The sequence below is a fragment of the Ciconia boyciana genome, chromosome 2 (genome assembly GCF_034638445.1).
Source record: "Ciconia boyciana chromosome 2, ASM3463844v1, whole genome shotgun sequence".
Lineage (NCBI taxonomy): Eukaryota > Metazoa > Chordata > Aves > Ciconiiformes > Ciconiidae > Ciconia > Ciconia boyciana.
The window spans coordinates 149292192-149311466 of NC_132935.1; the positions used below are offsets into that span (position 1 = coordinate 149292192).

The 19275-nt window shown below is 41.2% G+C and overlaps 1 protein-coding gene across 15 annotated transcripts in view; it reads left to right on the plus strand.

The window, feature by feature from the left end:
* KIAA1217 (KIAA1217 ortholog) overlaps positions 1 to 19275 on the plus strand; it is a 371546-nt gene that overhangs the window by 212894 nt on the left and 139377 nt on the right. The window contains exon 1 of one of the 15 annotated variants that reach the window (XM_072854448.1): positions 9381 to 9509. The exons of the other annotated variants lie outside the window; for them this stretch is intronic. The gene's annotated coding sequence lies outside the window, so the exon portion shown is untranslated. Of the gene's footprint in view, positions 1 to 9380; positions 9510 to 19275 lie in introns of those variants that run through there. 15 annotated transcript variants of the gene reach the window in all.

The window sequence follows — 19275 nt, forward strand, 5'->3', positions numbered from 1 at the left end:
CCCAGCACAATCTCACTAACCATCCTCTCCAAAAATACCCACCCTGTGCTTTGTTCCACCACTTGGTGAAGCCTCAATTTCATCCTCTCTGGAGGCTTCTGACCATTTCTCCATGGTCTGAAGGGATCAATGTTGAGTTGTGGTGCACTCTTTCTTTCCAGGACCTCATCTTGGCTTGCATGGCTCTATCCTTGGCTTGCGTGGCCATGGAGCACTGAAGTGAGGCCAGTCCTTGAATGCCTGCTACCAAGGTTTTCTCTGGAATGCATGCACATTGTATATTTGAAGTAACACTATCTCATTTCTCCACAGAAGTGGTACTTTTATGCTATTTCCTTCATAACATTTCAAAGGATTGCTGCCTCCCCTCACTGTGGCAAGGCTGGAGAGCCTGGAGAGGGAAGCGATGGCTGTGGGAGCATGGATGAGCCTGGTGAAGTGGCGGGGGCAGCCCGTGGATCCATGCCATCAGCCACGTGCAGCTGGGCAGCAGTGGCCTTCAGCGTCCCTCGGCCATCCCGTGCCAGCGGCCAGGGTCAGTGGTATCACCGCGTGACCTTTCCCAGGGGAAAGCTTTCTCCCACGGCATTTTTGTGGAAGTCTCTTGTATTCAGGCTTGGAGAGGAGGGGAATTTTGCCCTCTGTTTATGCTAAGGGAGCATATTTATGGTTGCTGCCAGTGAAGCATTTTGCACAGCACAGTTTGGATAATAAGATGCTAAGATGAGGACATCAGAGCTCATACCACTTTTAAAGTTCATGTAATTCTTTTAAATACTGAAAATGTTACTTGAAGGAATGTCTGTGTGCTGTTGTGTTGCAAGAGTAAAACAATAGCACATTTTACTTGAGACCTTGAAAATATTTTCCTCTTTCTAATAAGACTGAAATAACTTCCCAGCCACTTGCCTGGAAAGTTGGCAAGAGGCTGAAGAACAGCTATAGAGTGTTACTATTTAAGTTAACTTATGTGATTGTGTTTGTACCTGGATTCAGAGACATTTATTTACTCAACTGTGCAGAAGGAAAGCTCAACTGTGGGAAACAAATCTTAGAATGTGTTTACTTTTAATTGTTTTTTTCACTGAAAGTTGAGGAAACTCGTAGTCCTGAATTAAAATGAACATCAAAATGTCACTCAATATCTTAAAAAAAACCCAAAAAACAACAAAACCCAAGACATGTTCCACCACACTTACAACTGGTGGAGAATTTTACAGAGATCTGTATTATAATATGTGGTGTTTGTTTATAATGAAGGCAGCTATCGTTTTAGAAAAACAAAAACAAATATTAAAATTCATTTTCTGCCTTGGTTTGCAGTCCATGTATATCCAAAAGTTAGGGCTTTAAGTCATATGAATCACAAAGAATTTGACATTGTCACACAAGGATTTTAATAGCATTTTTATGTTCCTTAAAAGTGGTGACCAGCTTTATATTCAGTTTTAAATATGTAGGAACAGTAGCATCTATTACAGATACTATTTTAAGCTTTGTGAAGTGAGCTAGTACTCGTGCAGCTGATGGGCCATGGCATGGAGACTTTCTCTGCAAAATAAAAGGAAAAATAGAACAAAATCTCATCCGGATAGAACTGAGCCAGAGGTGGATATTCAGGACTGTGAGCACAATGGGGACACATTTGGATAGGAAGAAGGGTGTCTACAAGCCAGCTTAAAACACTTCTTGTCCCCGGGAAAGACAGTTTTTGTTTTAGCTCTTCATCCAAGATCAATAGGTAACTCTTGAAAGTGTGTACAGCGATGTTTGTGCAGTGAGGGTTAAGGGCACTGCAGGCAGCCTTCCCAACACACCCACGTGAGCAGAGCATCACAGGTGGGATTTTGACTCATTCCTCTGATGGTGCAGATAAGCCGTAAGCTCTGACTAGACGGCAGGAATTTGTCCGGTGAAAGGAAATTGCCAGGTGGTTTAAAGCCAATATGTCCAACTCTACCCAATTTCCTTGTGGCAGTACTGCAGGATGAGGCAGAGGGGTCATGGCCAGTGCTGTCACCGTCTGGTGGTCCATGGCTGCCGGCAGCTTCCTGGGGACAGCAGGGGCTTAGAAAGCCCATGGGCTACTCATGGTTGTACCAGGGAGGTCAAGAGTTTATTACAGGATCACAGAGGTAGTTACCTCCCCATTCAGCTCCCTAAATTCAGCCAGATCTGTGGTTCATGTAAGTTTGGTCATGATAAGTTTAATAATATCTGAAAAGCTCAGATATTGGTTCACCGAAGCAGAATAGTTACATTTGACAGGCACTCAAATAAAATGGGATGAGAACAGTATAAAAACCTTGGACCTCACAAATCTGAAAATATCCTTCAGGATTTCTATTGAAAGCAGAAAAAAGGACAGGGTAATTTTGCTTTTTTATTAAAAAACAGCAAACAAAACAGATGGGAGACATCTTGGATTTGTGTCTTCCTAATGTGAAGCACCAAAGGGTATTTTTTCTGTTTCTCATTTTGAACATGGGGGTGGAGATAGATTAATGGGTTTTGTTTTAGCCTCCAGTTCTTACATGTCTTGCAGTTGAAAACAGTGTTTTTCTCCTCCTTTATACCAGATGTTACACTCTGGAGAATAATTTCTTAGTATTTTCCAAGTTCAGTGAACTGCCTTGTATTTTAATGATGTTGGTTAGGAAATGTACCAGTTCATAACCAATGATGTACCTAGGGCTGTTTATAGACTGCAGTATGGGATCCATCACAACTGAAACGGCTTAGGAAGATGAAACTTGATCCTTTTGGACAGCTGTGTACTTGCACTGAGGAGGAACAATCAAAAGAGGAAGGATGACATTGTTTTTTTTACATGATGAGACATTGGGGAGTTTGCAGTTATTTAAACAGTTCTTCAGGATTTACAGGATCTGAGTGATCCCCAGGTAGCAGGGCAGCACACAGTAAGTTTGGGCAGTTGATGACTTGCTTAAGCTGAGTATGTTAAGGTAATTTAGATAGTATTTGTGAGCATATTTTTTTTCTTTTACAGGGATGGCTCAGTGAAATACGAATAATTTCCTGATGGATTTCTTTTGTCTTCTCTTTGTGGACAGGGTGTAGCACTAGGCATTTCTCTGAAATTCTCAGTTCCATTTCCAAGTATTATTTCCAGCAAACTAAATAGTGAAAGATCATTTACTATTACTCACTCCATTACACTTTTTCCTTTGTTTTGCAACATGTTTCTCTGCTTGCTTCTTTCACTTTCTTTTATGCACTCGTTAAGCCCTGAACAAGCTGCTTGAATAAGTTTGTCCCTTAAGATTTTCTGCCTTTAAATCCGTCTTGCAGACTGGCACATTCCTCTGTGAGATCTGTGTGTACCATGGCATCTTTGTGGACTAACGCTGGTGCAGCTGCATGGCTAGTTAGCACAAGCAATCCCACTAATTAATAGAGGCTCCCCTTAGGGAGTGGAATCTACAATTCAGTACTCACCCTGAAGGACTTATCTAAAATGGATCAGATGACATGTGTCTCAAAAATGCCCACTGATTTTTAAGGGAACCCAGAGTGACAAGCTCAGCTGTGGGAATTTACAATGTAGGCATCCTGGGTTAGGGAAGATCAGTGTTTGAATAATATTGTCTTCTAAAAAATGTTAATTAGTGGAGTTAGTGCATTGCCACCCTTTACTTGTTTTTCTTAAAGTTTGAGCTCTGTGGGGAAGGGGCCATCTAACTTCTTGTTTGCCCAGTGCTTAATGAGTAGTGGATACTGTCATGATGTTAGTTAATTAGGGTAATAACAATTTTTAGAATTTGGGGTCAAGTCTGACAAAACCACAGGTGTTACAGGGCAGCACAAGGGCTGCAAAACTCAGTTCAAAATCCAGAATTCTTAGTGCAGGATCCTGTCCTCTTTCATGAAAAATATTGAGATATCTGAGGATCTTTTAGATAAATTACAGTTTTTAAACAGCTGCATCAATCAGGTTACAAATAGAAAGCATAAAGCGCTGTGGAATGGTATGTTTCCTTTATATAGCGACACCATTGTGTCAGTAGTTCAAAAACCAGTAGAAGGAAGAAACAAAATATAGTTGGGTAGTTCAAATATGAGGATATATAAAATGTCACACAGGGCATAGAATCAAATAGTAGCTGGGAAGGATGCCAGAAAGACTTATGGTTTCAGTTCAGAAGTGCTTTTAGTTACATGTCTTTTTTTTTTTTTTTTTTTTTGGAATTAAAGTACCATTTTTTTCTCCTGTGGCCTTTCCTTCAAGGGCTTCTCATGTAGTTGTTTATTAGTAAACAGCTGCTTGCAATGAAAGACAATTACTTTATAGCCACAGTGGTTTCTGCTAGATGTGTTTGTTGATTGGGGACTGGTTGCACTTCTGTTTGTTCTAATATAATCCAGATAAGAATATGTAAGTATTCTTAAATGGGGTTGATAACTCACAGAAAAACTACATAAAGACCAGATAACAACCATGATTATACACAGAACTTTTGACCTTTAGAAATCCTTAAAGTAAAATAACTCATTAAATTCTACTAAACATACATGCTCATATGAAAGCTTTTATATATATATAATATATATAAATACTATCTATATGTTATCTGCCTATGTATTAGATGTGTGTATATATATAAAAAGTAAATATTATTACAAACATGTTTATTGAGCTCTCCCTGTGAGGTAGGTGCTTGAGAACACTGAAGTACAATACTTGCTTGATACTTAGGTACAACAGCATCAGAATTGCTGGTGTTGTCAGGTGGTGTCTTGTCTGTTCAAACTGTTTAAAAGATGGGATTTATTGGAGATTGAAATCTATAAAATTCAAATAATTAAAAAAATCTACATATAAAAATATCATTCAAATCTATAAGATAAAAATTAATTAAATTGCAGTTACATAGTAACCACTCTCTTGTCAAAAATTTGAGGCTAGGTAATTGTAGTTGAGTACCTGATATAAGTTGATCTTTCAATTGGGATGGTTTTGTCCAGTGTAAAGTCAAAAGGCCATTGAAATCTAGGAGCTTAAGATTTTATATAGACTTGAAGTTTGCTAAACAAATGCTAAGCTACAACATTACTTATGTCATTCATCTGAGTGTATTCTCACAGCTTTGAATAATCAGGAAAATATTGTCTCTAGGATGTGGGAAATATAATTTAACACAAACAGGTCACTATAACGTCAATTGATTTGCTTTACTGAGGTACAAGGGATAGTGGATATACTAACCTGAAAGACTGAGCTTCTATGAACATTATAATTAGCCTATTATATCTCAGTCTATAGATGATATTTTTTGAAATGTTTTGGTATTTTGAAGTGCAAAATCTGTATTTTTTTCCTTATGCTTGCATAATGTAAGCTACATAATGACTCTTCAGGGTTATGTCTAAAAATGATTGACAATTGGTAATTGCTAAAGGCCAACTGTGAAGGACTGCGAAATGATCCTCAGACTTTGTGTTAAAATGGCCGGTGAGGTTCAATTTCAATAACTGTAAAATATACTACATAAGGAAGACTAATCTTAACTTCATGTATACAATGGTAAGCACTGAGCTGAGCATTACCACTCAGGAATAAGATGTGGAAGTTTTTATGGATCCATGGAAATGTCAATGCAGTGTTCAATACAAATCGAAAAAGCAGATCTGATGTCTGTAGTTATTAGAAAAAGAGAACAGAGAACAAGAGTATCACCTGCCGCTGTAAATTCATGGGGCATCTGTGGTGTGTGCAGTTCAGGTGTCTCCAACACCAAAAAGATGTACTAGAACTGGGGGACAAGGTTTGGAGAAGGGCACCAATGATCCAAGTTAGGGAGTGGCTCCAGGGTCAAGTCAGCATAGTAAGAAATGAGATGACTGAGTGGGATATGATGGAGGGGAGGAAGAACAGGCAAGTTATGGAGCTGCAAATTTCTAGGGACTGGGAGAGAGTTTTGGAGAAGCATCACTATTCGCATCCGTGTTCTTAACCTCTTCCCTGGGTACCTACTTCAAGCTGGTGATGGAAACAGGCTACTGGAGTAGGTGGACCTTTGGTCTGGTCCTTCTTATTCCTGAAATAATCTCTAGGCCACAGTAACCCCTGGGTGGCTAGGATGCGGTACAACATAACACCAGGAGAAGCACCAGGTTTGGGGAGAACAGGGAAGACTTTGCCATTTGAGTCCCCTGCCATAAGCACTAAGTCCAGAATGAATGTCCCCAGCTCTCCAGATCTCACCAGGCTGCCTTTCTCCAACTGGTCCCCGATATCCTGCTTCAAGTAGTTTTTCTTCTTCCCAGAAGATTGTTTTCTTGTCAGTATTTTCTCCTCCGGCATGCTATTGTTTGAACTGTCTCTTGGGGGTGCTTTGACCATCTACTTCCATGACTCGGACAAGTAGTTTTTCCTTTTTTTCAGTAGCTGGTCTGCAATACAAATGAAAGCCTGTCTGCATGCAGGTGGCTTGCTCTGTTCCAAGTATGAAAGTCAGAGGAGTGGAAGGCAGGAGTGTATTGTTGAAAATTTTCCAACCCCATCCATACTTGTGTCACGCTAAGTTAAACTCTCACCTACTTAGTGACATGCAGCTTATATCATCTTACATATGAGCTTCGACTTTGTCCTGCTAAATTGAGCTTGAGCTTGTGAGACTTAAATGTCAGAAGGCTAGAGCAGGTCAGAGCAGCAGAAGAGCATAAGTTAAAGTTGGCCATACTATTAACTTTGTGCTTTACTATACATAGCTGCTGTTGCCTTTAAAGAAACACTATTGACTAAGAATTTGCACTTTGTCTGGAAAAAATTGTGCAAGTGATGAATGAAATCATTAGACAGAAGGCTTAGAGAAAAATTTCCTTTTTATTTCAGCTTATTTATCCTCTTGCTGACATTTGTTGTACATTTGGTCAATACTTCATCTCTTGGTTGGTTTTGGTTTTTGGTTTTGGGTTTTTTTTGTTGCTTTTTGGGTTTTTTTCAGAAGAAAATGTAACTGTAAATCCACCGCAGTAATAGGTAACCCAGTAGTCGTAAGCTACTTTTCCTTTGTTGATGTCTGTTGAAAGAGGAGGTGTATTGGTACTGATTTAGAGAGAGAGGGGCCTGTATTTGCATAAGTAATTACAAATTCAATTTAGAATAAGTTAACATTACTTATTGTACATTTTTAATGCTAATAGGATTCGATGGTCTGACTTCTTTTTCTCCAGTAAGAATGCAAACATATCCAATAGAAAACTTATTTTGTAATATATTTATCTAAATACTCTTGACTGTTCAGTAAGATTGTTATCCACATGCAAGCAATGTATACTTTTGGATACTTGTTTATGGGAGTAAAGACCTTTCCTTCTAGGATACGCTCTTGGTCCCTCTCTACTGATTTTCAGCACTTTGTCACTGTATGTTATTTTGGTCACAGAAGGTCATCAAAACCCAAATGAACTGGGCAAAGAATTTGGTTGTGACTCTATGGACTTGCTCATGAACAGTCTTCCTTTGACAGTGGTTGATAAGAGTAGCATGTGGACTGTAAATCCTTAGAAATTATTCTAGCTAAAGAGCAGAAAGAATAAATCCATGTTTCATGGCCTGCTTACTCATGAATAACTTTGCCTGAGATATCTGATTTGTAAACCTGGAGAACAAGGAAGAGGAGTGTGTCTGAGCTGCTTTTGAGGTTTTGTGGCCAAGTGTCTTTCTGGTTCCCTTTCCTGGAGGTTTTGTGGCCAGCAGGGAGTAAGTAGGGGTTTTGGCTCTTAGTGATCAAGAACATTGTGTCAAACTTTAAAAAAGATGAAAATATGTAAAATTGACAGCAGTCTGGTATATAGTTTAGTTTAGTTAGATCATAATTCTGGCTGGTTTTTTTTTAGTGTGTAATTACATCCAGAAGCAGACAGTTTTCAGCAGTGTTTAAATTGTTCCTTGCTACTTGAACATAATAAGCTACATGTAAAGTTGATTCTCGGTGTGATCCTCACATGGTTTCTTCAAATTCCAACTCGAAAACAGAGTCTGTTTTTGAGCACACTTGCTGTACCTTTCTTGCCTGCATGAGGCTCTTGAACTGATGCTTTCTAACTCCAGAGCTTCTGTTTCCTGAGATTGCCTCAGAAGAAATCTCAACCAAAGAAGGCTTTGGTGAGATTTATAAAAGAGGTGCAGTAAGATGTGAGGGAGAAAGAAAATAATCCATTAGTTCTCAAAAATAAAAAGAATGCATTTCTATTCCAGGTCTTGGAAATCTTGTCCAAGCTCTTGTGAATGTCACTATTTAAGTGCACTGATCATGCATGCATGCAGCATCTTATTTCCAGCGCTGTTTAATCACTAACACTAATCTCCCCCCTGGGACAAGCAGCATCTTTCTGGCCGGCTTTTATTAGATTAACAGTAAGAAGGAAGACTTACTACTCACGTCTCCAACGAGGCAGAGGTATTTCCCATTTCTAGATGAAATGGGAAATGAAAGAAGCACATTCCTCTCCTCGTCTTTTTGCAAGACCTTTTGGGGTCTCACGGACCTGCTCCTTCCTCCTTCAGCAGCAGCTGCAGCCTTTAACTGCATGGCCTGGCTGGCTGGCCATCCCTTTACATCAACACACTTCTCCCACTACATAGACCATAAAGCTCATCATAGAAGCAAGAGCTAAGCTAGATAAAGTTTAGCAAATTTAGTGGCATGGAGTGAGGAGTGTTTTGGACAGAAAGGTAGGCTCAGAGGGAAGGAATGGAAAGATACCCAGGTTTAAAACTACTTTCTTCCTCCTGTCCTGACACCAAAGGTGCCCTGTGACCTGCTGTTTGTGGTCAGTCATCCTGAATAGTTCCTCTGGAAGAAATAGAGGAGCAGAAGGCAGGGACAGGCTGCCTCACTTCGTTTCTGGCTCCTTTGTAAGAGAGTAAGGCTCAAACCAGTCCCTTGGCCACAGAACATTGCCAGGGGAGCAGGTCACTAGGGAAAAAAAGCACAAGAAAGAAATGTAGTAATCAATAAATAAAATTGTATAGAGAGAGGGTTATAAAAATTTTTTACCTATTTTTTTTACAGACTTTATTAACAGGAGAGTCTTTCTAATAAAGAAAATAGGCAGAGGATGCAGCTTACACTGTGATACTTCACTGCACAAAGGGAAATTCCTCCAGTGTGCAGTAGGAAATGCCATAAATGCATTCCCTGTGAGGTATAACCATTGTACACAGCAAATACAAAACTGAACTTTTCAGGAAAACATGAGCCTTCAAATAGACTCTGTGGTTAAAAGAAGTTAAATTTAATCCTTTTCTAGCAGCAGAAAAAACACAGCCTGGCTGCACTGTGTGAGTCATTGGTTAGTTCCTCAGGCAGCTCCTGAAGGCATTTTGTCTTTGTCCTTGTGCCTCCGAGCATTTGCAAGGTGAAATCGCACCATGTCCTGTGGCTTTGCTAGCTTTGCAGTTTGCAAGGTGAAGTCAGATGATTTGATCAAAAAAGAGAGGCTTGGACATACTTCTGCATATAGCTGTGAGCCAGGGTGAAGTGAGTAAACCTCTTTGTTATCTGCTCGTGTTGGAAACAGAAAGGCAATAACTGCAGAGTGGAACTAAAAGGCAAGTCAGAAACTGAGTTATGCATCCATATTGTCTCGGTGGCTGCCTTTGGTGCAGTGCTGAGCAGTGGTTATGAAACTGTGCCCCGCATTTACTCATGTCACTTCTGATTTGCAAAGCTGGTGGCTGAGCGGCAGGTCAGTGCCTCCCCGCCCCGGCACGAACGCCCCCATTCCCTCTCCTCTGCAGCCGCTGCCGGGAGCATTTCCAGAGCATGCCTTCGTCTGAGGAAGGACGCAGGCACTGAAGTACGATATGTGCAGCAGAAGCACAAATGGGGAAGATTTAATACAGCGGGCAGGCAAGCTCTGTCACTCAGGCCTGTGACAGGGAACTTAGCGGCGTTTCCCTTTCTTCAAGAAACTTACATCAGGTGGAAGTGGCTCTACGTGACGCTGCTGCATTTGCTGGTCCTGTCCTCCTGTTTGTCTGCATATCTTATCCTGGCATGGATATTCCTTAGTCTGGGAAAGTACTGGGCTTTTAAAAAGGAAATTTGGTGTCTCTTCCTAAGCGTTTGTAAAGAAGGACAGTATTGCTGAGTGAGAATCAAGCATCTTGATTTCCAGTTTCATAGAGATGTTCCAATGCTGATGCAGACCTGAGGGAAGGTGCTCTCACTTGCCACAAAGGTGGCTGGAAGGATTTGGAAGTTGAGATCTCTCTCTCACACGTACAATGTTCGAGATGTGCTGTCCTGCCCCCTCGTGTTTAGATTTTAAGATCTACTCTTCTTTTGCAGCCATGTTGGAGACAGCTGATCTGCGTAGCAGTTGAGTGCACTATGTCCCTGAAAGAGTGACATGAGGTTTGGCAGGATGCTAGGCAGAGAACACAACAAGGTTGCTTCCTCCTCTTTTGGGGCTCTCGTTCACCAAAAGATCACATGATTGGCTTAAATGTGCTTTAGCCTGTCATGGAGCATGTGGAAATGAAGAGGAATACCAGAACACTGACAGCGTTAGGTGGAGAGAAGTAGAAGGTTCTTGTTCACAGTGTTCTTCAGAAATTAAAGTGTAAGTTAAAATTTAGGACCTTAGCTTAAGTCTAACAAGTAAATCTGTGTTAAGAGGATAAAAACAAGCCATTGCTTACCAGTGATCTTGGAAGCAGGTAGAATGAAGGAGGGGGTTCTGCCTTCAAACTAGGCAAGTCCTCAAGCATATTAGCATCTGATGGCCACCAAGAAGCTTGCCCACTGTGTCTTAGACTGCTCCGCACTAGCTAAAAATACATCTCACCTATTTCCCCTGGGCCATTTCGTTCAGATCTCCCCAGAGTGTCCTCTTTAACCAAATTTAAGAAGCTAACTCACCTGAGAGAATCCCAGGAGGAAGACAGGTGGCCTGTAATCCACTCTTAAAAAATGCAGAGACAAAGACCAGGCAGTTTGTGGACTTGCCCAAGGGCTCCAAGGGAGCAGCAGTGAAGGCAGGAGCTGGGGCTGCTCCGCAACCCAGGGGAGCACCACGGCATGAGCAGAGCTGGCTCCATGGGACCATCACCCCTGGGGACATAGAGAGTCCTCTCCATCTCCTTCTGCTGCTTCCGTCTCACCAGAGGGACCACGCAGTCTGGGAGCGAGACCCAGAGTAAACCTGGGGTTTCTGACCAGGGCCAGTGCCGTGGCAAGGAAGAGGCCAGCTGGTCAGCCTTGTCACGGCCCTTTCAGATCTTATGTAAAGGCTTGTAATTACATTTGGATTGGATTTAAATAATACATGAAAAGCCAAGTCTATGATACTGCATTTAAATACAGCAACTACTCTGCTTTTCTGGTTTAGTGAGGATTGCGTGAATCAAAAATACCTTACTCATCTGCAAAAAGGCTTAGTCCCAGCAAATCATGGGTTTAATTACAGGAAATAATCATAAACTACTTTATATGCAATTAAAGACACTTTCTTTTGGAGATATTTTTGTAATTTGTGTTTTTTCCTAAAACCAATTATCCAAAATATAATACCCTTTCATGCCTGCAGTGCAACTTTGACTTGACTATAAAATGATTTTTTGAAATGCAACTTTATGTAATTGAAACTTGAGACTGTTTTACCTTTATCTAGGTAATTGATTAATGGGTCAGATTACAGCTGCTGGTTAGTAGTAGCAGCTAACAGTTTTATGCTACAGTTTGCTCATTTAGATAATTGTATTAATTTAGAATGTAAATTGACACAATTACAATGGCATTTTTTTAAATGTCAACATCTTTTATGTTAATGTCTAATCAGCCTTTAATCAAATGCTGAAACTGTTTGGAACAGAAAATACCTTTCACACTGAAATGTAATATAATGCTGGTCCAGAGCTCATTAGTTTCATGGGAAGACCAATGTTGGCTTTGGAGCATACTTATAATTTTATCAATCTATTGAAACAGAAGAACAACATTCAGATTCAGACTGAACAGTGGTATGACCCAGAGCTTTCCCAAGCAGCTACAAACACGTAATGGAGTATTTTGTGGCAGTGGTAGACTTGAAGGCTAGGGAAAATGTGTCCTGAAGGATATGTGCCCTGGTGGTAGCTACAACCCATGACGTGGGAAGAAGAGAAAGGAAGAAATTTTGTCTTCTTGTCATCAAAGTGACAGTTCAGGGAAGATCCTTCACCTTTAATGAATATCTGTGAGTCAGGAACAGAAACTAAGCAAACATCCAGGAAAACATCAGCATGATCCTTTCTGCTTAGCAGCTGGGACGAGGAGCCATGCTGCTTTCAGTCCAGGTTCAGGCCGGGGCCCCGCCGACATCTGCACTCCTGTCCTCCTCTCACAAGGGGCTTATGTCCCTCATGGGCGATGGGTCGCGTTTCCTAACTTAGCTGTTCGCTTAACAAGAGAGATCACCCCAAAGAGAGAAGGGCATGGAGGCCATCTTGGGAACTCATGGGCTGAGGGGGAAAAAGCAGCACATCTTGAAAAAATGGTATCCCTTCCCAGAGAGCTTTGATATTGGAGGTGTTTGATTGTTCTCTGTAAATTTATTAGGTGGCTGAAAAAGAGGGGCACAAAGGGCCTAGTTAAAGTAAAGGAGAGTGCTGGTGTAAGGCCAGCTGGTATGCGTTGGCTTGGGTGAATTTAGGCAAGAGGCTCTTGCTGCCGGGGTGGCTGGAATGCTGTTCTGGAGCAGTGAGAGCAAAGAGGTTGCTTCCAAAAATCAGTCACCTCCTGTGCCTGATTGCCTGCAAGGAATGGATGTGATAATCCAGCAAAAGTCGTTATGCCTGTGTGCTCTCATGGCCGTTGCAGCTGAGCCGTCCCGGTGCCATCCGCCCTAGTAAATACGTGACTGGATTATTGAGGGGATATGGCTGGATGATGGAAAAGCTGTCACAGTTTTCTAGAGGCCGCCTTGGGAAACCTTCTGCCTCAAAACCCAGTCTGCCCGTGAAGCGAATTTCACAGGGCCACATTGCACCACCAGCCAGTGCCACCGCCAAAGTGCTGGCATCAGCGTGGGGCTCGGCTGCCTGAGCAGGGCAGGAGTTCACGCCCCTCCGTGAGTACTGCTCATGCTTTCGATCAGTCCTGATCTGAAACGCGATCTGAGGAATTTACAGAATCTTTTAATTCAGCTGTCAAAACTATGCAAGCTTAATTATGGGCTGGATTTGGCATAAAAGCTTAGACACAGTGTTTTCCCTCAGCATTTGTATTTGCTGTTGGAAACGCTTCAGCCCATAAATCTGTGCAGATAATGCCGATAGGGAAAATCACTAACAAAACATAGTTTTACAGGTGGTTTTAGGTGAATTTTCCATCAACTTTATGTGCCTGTACCATATCATTATATTCTTTTCTCAGCCATTAACTTCTGCTGCGAAGCATGAGATATTGGATTCCTTTTGGCTTTATTGTTCGCACCTGTCGCCCTTGCGCACATGCCTGGTTAACGCGCCTTGGTCTGCGGGGTGCCCTGTGGCCCCTGGATGGGGTGCAGAGGTGGGGGTCCCTGCAGTGAGGAGTGGAGGTGCCCACGGAGACCAGGGTAGAGGCGGGCACGGGGGGACAGGGCAAGCTGGAGGCGGCAGCTGGAAGAGCCAAGAGATGGGATGTGGCTCTGTCTAGACTTGATATGAGGAATACCATGAGTGCCGGTGGTAACGGCATCTAGTTAAGGAAATGAGAGCTCTCCAGATTTTACTTTCTTAAAGGCAAATGGCTATGAAAATATATCTGTTGAAGGAGAAAGGCACAGGCTTCACTGAAGCATGTAAGTGCCAGTTGGGAGATGAGGGTAGCCAGGGCCACTGGATTCCTCTTTTGTGACCTTGGGCAAGCCATTTATCCAATAAATATAAATCAGCTGTTTCCATTAATTTTTACTGCAGCAAGGCTAAGTTAGGGTAAAGTTGCACATTATGGCTATACTGATCTAACAACCCACTATCCTTCTTTACTCTTTTCCCACACACTGGTTAAAGACTCACTGAAACAGGAGAAAATTAACCTTGGTGTTGAGGAATGAGAGGAGAAGGCAAATCGTTTCACCTTATGCATAGGGAGGGAGATGGGGATATGTGGTTGGGATGGGGGCAGGAGAACCGAGAAGGAGTCCCCCCTTCCAGCTGCACTGAGTTGTTAGATCAGCTGAGCCATAAATATGTGTCTTCAGCCTTAGATTAGTTCAGGATGTAATCCTTCATCTTCGCCCTTCCCAAGGAGTCACTGCTGAAGCTCTTTTACTAATAGCAAAAATATTTATTCAGATACAAGTATAACCATTTGCTTCACTTGTCCCTCCAGAGACACATGAGTAGATCCCATTTAAGTAAATGAGAGTGCTGCACACCTAATTAGAGGCAGAGTTAAGTCCACAGTCCTGTGCCAAAACGCTACATCATGAACTAAAACTCATGGAAACTTAATACAGAGTCACAATTTATTTGCTATATTTAAATCAGACTTTAAAAATTAAATGAAAGCCGATACATCCAATAAAACCCTGCAATCCAGGCTGTAATAATAAATCACATACTGGGATCCTACTGCAGATGAGGGTGAAATTGTAAGTGCATTGACATTAATGTCATAGCGCCTCTTGACTTCAACAGATCCAGGATTTCTTTGGTAATGTGCTTAGTGTCTTAATTTACTAGCAAAGTAAGTCATTTGGGATTTCCTGTTTCCCCCACAGCCACTGATGATGTGATCAGCTCCTGGGACAATACTAAAATATGCTCAGCTGGATTTCTCTGTCAGCATCAGCTGCCTCCTTTTTTCATCTGCCTCCTAAAGCCACTTCTCTGTTTCTTGCTGCCCTGTCTGCAGCACACAACCTTGTCAGGTGCGCTGGCTTATTTGGCTTTTAGACTTGTTTCCTAAGAGGAGCAAGCTTATATGATTGATTATGTGTCTTTTTGTCTGCAAAACTGTCTTGGCCAATTTTATTAAAGTCTGAAAGGAGAATAGCTATCCTAAAGGTCACAGGGTAGAGGAGGCAACCCCAAGTGAGTGCCCTACGCTGCCCCAAGCCCACCTCGGGAGGGAAGCGGAGGCAGCGCTGCAGGCAGCTGACTGCACGCAGCACACGCTCCAGACTAATGGCGGCAGAGTCTTTCTGGTGGAGGGAGCGTGGGTGGGTTTCACACTGTCATGGTGGGTAGGTGAGGAGGGGTTAGGAGACAAAGGACACGAATGAAAGGCAAAACAAGCTTCAGAGTTGTGTGTTTTGCAGAACTCCTCTTTCTCCTCTACCCCCACCAGTTTTGTTTCCTGTGACTTCAACTCCTTCCATTGAGCAGTGGCAACATCATGATCTTTGTCGAAGTGGCTGATTACATTTCTTTAAGAGGTGTCTAGTGGTGGCAAATCAATAACAACAATTGATTTGCCAGTCTTTATGTGCTTTGCAAAAGGCATGCAAGTTTCATCTGCACTACCTGATAGAAGCAAGTGAAGGGAAAATAGTTCATAAGTTAAGTACTAATTATTAGTATACAGCAATAAAACTTAGAAGACATTTCTTGAAGAAAATGATTTTCTATTATTACATATTACATTACCATACATAAGTGGCAATTCATGTCATGTCCTTGGAGATATAAAACAATATGAAAACCTGCATAAATACTCAAAATATATAATTTTAACAACTTTTGTACTCAATTATTGCTATTGGATTGATGTGGAATATCTAGTATTGTGTTGGTTTAGCTGTAGCTTAAAGCTGGGGCTTATGAGCTGGGAAAAAGGTAAGGTGTATGTTCTGTCTGTAGCTTCTTTTATTCCCTGTGTACCCATATTCTCATTGCCTTCAAAAGTATTTGTGGATGTGCAAGAGGCACAAGACTGGCTACTAATGTGCTGATTACTCCCTTTTATTGTTTTGAAGGGTTTAGCAACTCCTTCATAGAGACTTTTTCATTCTTTCTACATTTTTTCCTGGACTTACCTAAGGATCTCATTTTGCAGGCTCCTGTACGTGTGTTTACCTTTAAAGGCACCGGTATTATAGTACTATGGATGTTAGGCAGGTTTCTTGAAGTTGAGCATACGTGTGCTTCTGCAAAGTTTAAGGAGAGACAGGGAGACATTGAGCTGACATCTGAATAACAAATACCTTCATTTTCAGTAGAGGTGAGAAGTGAAATGTTCCTTAGAAGGTTGCAGACAGGTTTCATGGACAGCAAATGCACTGGGGACTGATCTATGAGCACCTTTTGTCTGCTAGATCAGAGCATAAATATGTTTATTCTTATATATCACAGTAATGAGGGCAGTGCAGTGGCAAGCAGACACCTGTCTGACCAGCAGATTGAAGGAGTGAGGAGAAAATTCATAGTTCTTCTTTGATCTTGTAAACCAAGCTTGTGGTTCTAGTGTGCCTGAAATTAGGGCAGGAAGAAAGGATGTACTGGGAGTAATCAGAAATTAGATTATAGTGGTATGTTAGTCATGAAAAGGAGAATTAAGTTATAATGTTTACTCCCTTATTATTTATTTTATTTTCTATAAGGGAGTCTTTCTTTTCTTTTTGGTGGGTAGGATTCATTTGTAGCTCAGTTTGCTTACCCCACCCCACCCCTCCAATCTGTGTGTGTCAGGAGAAGGGTCCTACATGCAGTTGTTCCCAAGCAAAGTCTGTGCTGCCTGCAAGCAGCAGTGGAGAGCGTAATTTAGTGCTTATATGGTGCCTCCTCTAGGGACAAGCTCCTGCCTCTGAGGTCTTCCTTCTTGTTCATTATTTAATACCTATTTTATTCTGGGCACAAAAAAAAGCCCAAAGTGAAATGGGCACTGTTCTCCACATCAACTGTTTCTGCCCTGCAGATATGAGGGGAATAGTTTCTTTTCCACAGGAAGAGTAGCCAGGGGCCTTTTAGCCAATTACTGCAGTGGTGTGTAGACCACGGCAAGAGGGATTACTTCTGCCTTCTGTAGTGAACATCAACCGCTGCTGTGCTACACAAATGGACCTTTTATATTTTATCTACTTGGATATTCTAAGGAAATGAGAAGTCTTGAAATGACAAAGCCCTGGTAATAATGAAGTGAGTTATCACCACATGGTTATTATGAAGAGCATTTTCTTTTTATACGAATGTGTGTTAGAGAAGAGTCATGTCCCTTGTTTGTCTTGGAAAGAAAACCATTCAAGTTTACTCTTGTCAGATTTCTTGGAAGAATAAAACATTGTTATTGTTTGTGAAAGAAAGACGACCTAGTTGAACCTGGCCCGTCAGTTGCCTTCCTGGAAGCCGCACGTGGTCCTGGCTCTTGTCATGTCCGAGATTTGTCTAATTCTACCTTCAGCTCCTCTGTGGGTTCAGCTGCTGGTGCTGGCAGTCAATTCTGCATTCGTTATCTCCAGTAAAGTTACCTTATTTGCAGTTAATCAAACAGTGTAAAAAAAAGTTGGACTTGGGTGTTTTGTGACCAATATAGACATTACCTGTAAGGCAGGAATTCTTTTGACAATGAACTGCAGCAGTTCTCCCGTAGAAGCTGGTAAACCTGGAAGTGAAAGACAGTATTTAGCACCCACTATGTTCCTTAGGCAAGGCTGTTTTAAAGTGTATCCCCGTTCATGGCCTGATGTCCTTCGTGCCGTATTTGGAGTAGAATGACCATAGACAGAAGCTGATGTAGATAAAATTAATTGCAAATAGACCATATACTTAAATTTTATACAATAACAGCTGCAGAGGGAATTTGTAAATCACTATTCACTGTGACTTCTGCATTAATCTTGTTTTCATGCAAAACCCTTTACTCATGTTTTGTGCATCAGTCGGTGAGTTTTCACTGAAAACAGCCAGATGCGTAAGGACCCTTGCGGTAGTGCTGTGCTCCAGAGTCACTAGCACAAGCATGGAGCCATCTGTTTGAAGACTCTTGCAACCTCTTTGTTGAGTTTCAAGCATGAAACGACATTTCTGTCCAGTGAAACTGTGGAGCAAACCAACAAGAGCCTTTGCGGTGTTACACTGTAGTGTACACTTACAGTGTAGTGTTATGCCAAAAAGCAGTGTTAAACTACTACTTTGTAGTGTCAGCATACTGCAAAAATAATCACAGCGTACATATTAACATAGGAGCTTTCCAGAATTGCATATGGTGAGTTTTAGTTTAAACTTAGTTAACGACATGGATAAGGTGGCATAACCTATTTAAATATCTATGTAACTTTGTCCCTGTCTACTTTTAATGTAGATGCTCTCAGATGCTTGTGCATGCTGTGTATAAAGCTTTTATGTACTATAGGACTTGTATTAAGCATCTCAGTATGCCCAGCAGCCTTTACAACAAGCAAGAAGAACCTAATTGAAAATAGGAAACTTCTTAATCTCTGATAAGGGATTGTTTGAAATTTTTTTCAGAGAAAAAAGACAAATTCATAATAAGTTTGTGCCACTTTTAAGCCTAGCAAAGTAACACATTTGGATTCTGCAGCTAATTGGAAAGCAGATTTTAGTAATTGTTTGAGCGTCAAGAACAAAGGCACTTAAAAATTGACAAAAAGGGAGTGCAAATAACTTTGTAAAGCTTTACAAAAGCTTTATAAACGTAGACCAGATACTGCATAGCTAGATATGCTACCATAAAGGATCCGAAAGAACTACAGAAGTAGAAGCTCCGGGATTCTTCCAGACGTGTGAAGTAATGTCTTGCATTGTTATGTGGGCAAGGCTGTTTTTCTTGGCCATAATTTAGGAAGGATTTTGTATGTTATCATCAACGAATTAGAACTTGAATAACAAATCTTGGATATAATCATCATAATCTGTTCCTGTTGGGGAGGTACAGAAGGAAAACAAGCTTATTATAAAATAGTTTAAACCTGTTCGATGAAAAAGTGCGTATAACGTATTCGCTTAGAATAGCTCATCATTTAGGCGGATTTTTTCTGTTGAGTGATTCATAATCATATAGCTTGCTTTAAGAGTTCCTAACTCAATCATACTGCAGTAGTGAGCTCTTTGTACTGTACTTCTTGGTATCTCGTGTCTGCTTTGAGTTCCATACTGAAATGGAATAGTTGAACATGTCAGACTGTCCCATAAAACAGAAATGAATAAAGCAAAATTGTTGCAATGTGTTCTTCTTATTGTGTACCTGCCTTAAGAAATTACTCTTTATAGGTCTTTGGAACACAGTGTAACTGCAGCTCATATGCATTCATATATATGCTTATCTCCATTTATAAATTATTTTTTACATGTGTCAATATGTATCAGAACTTACCTTC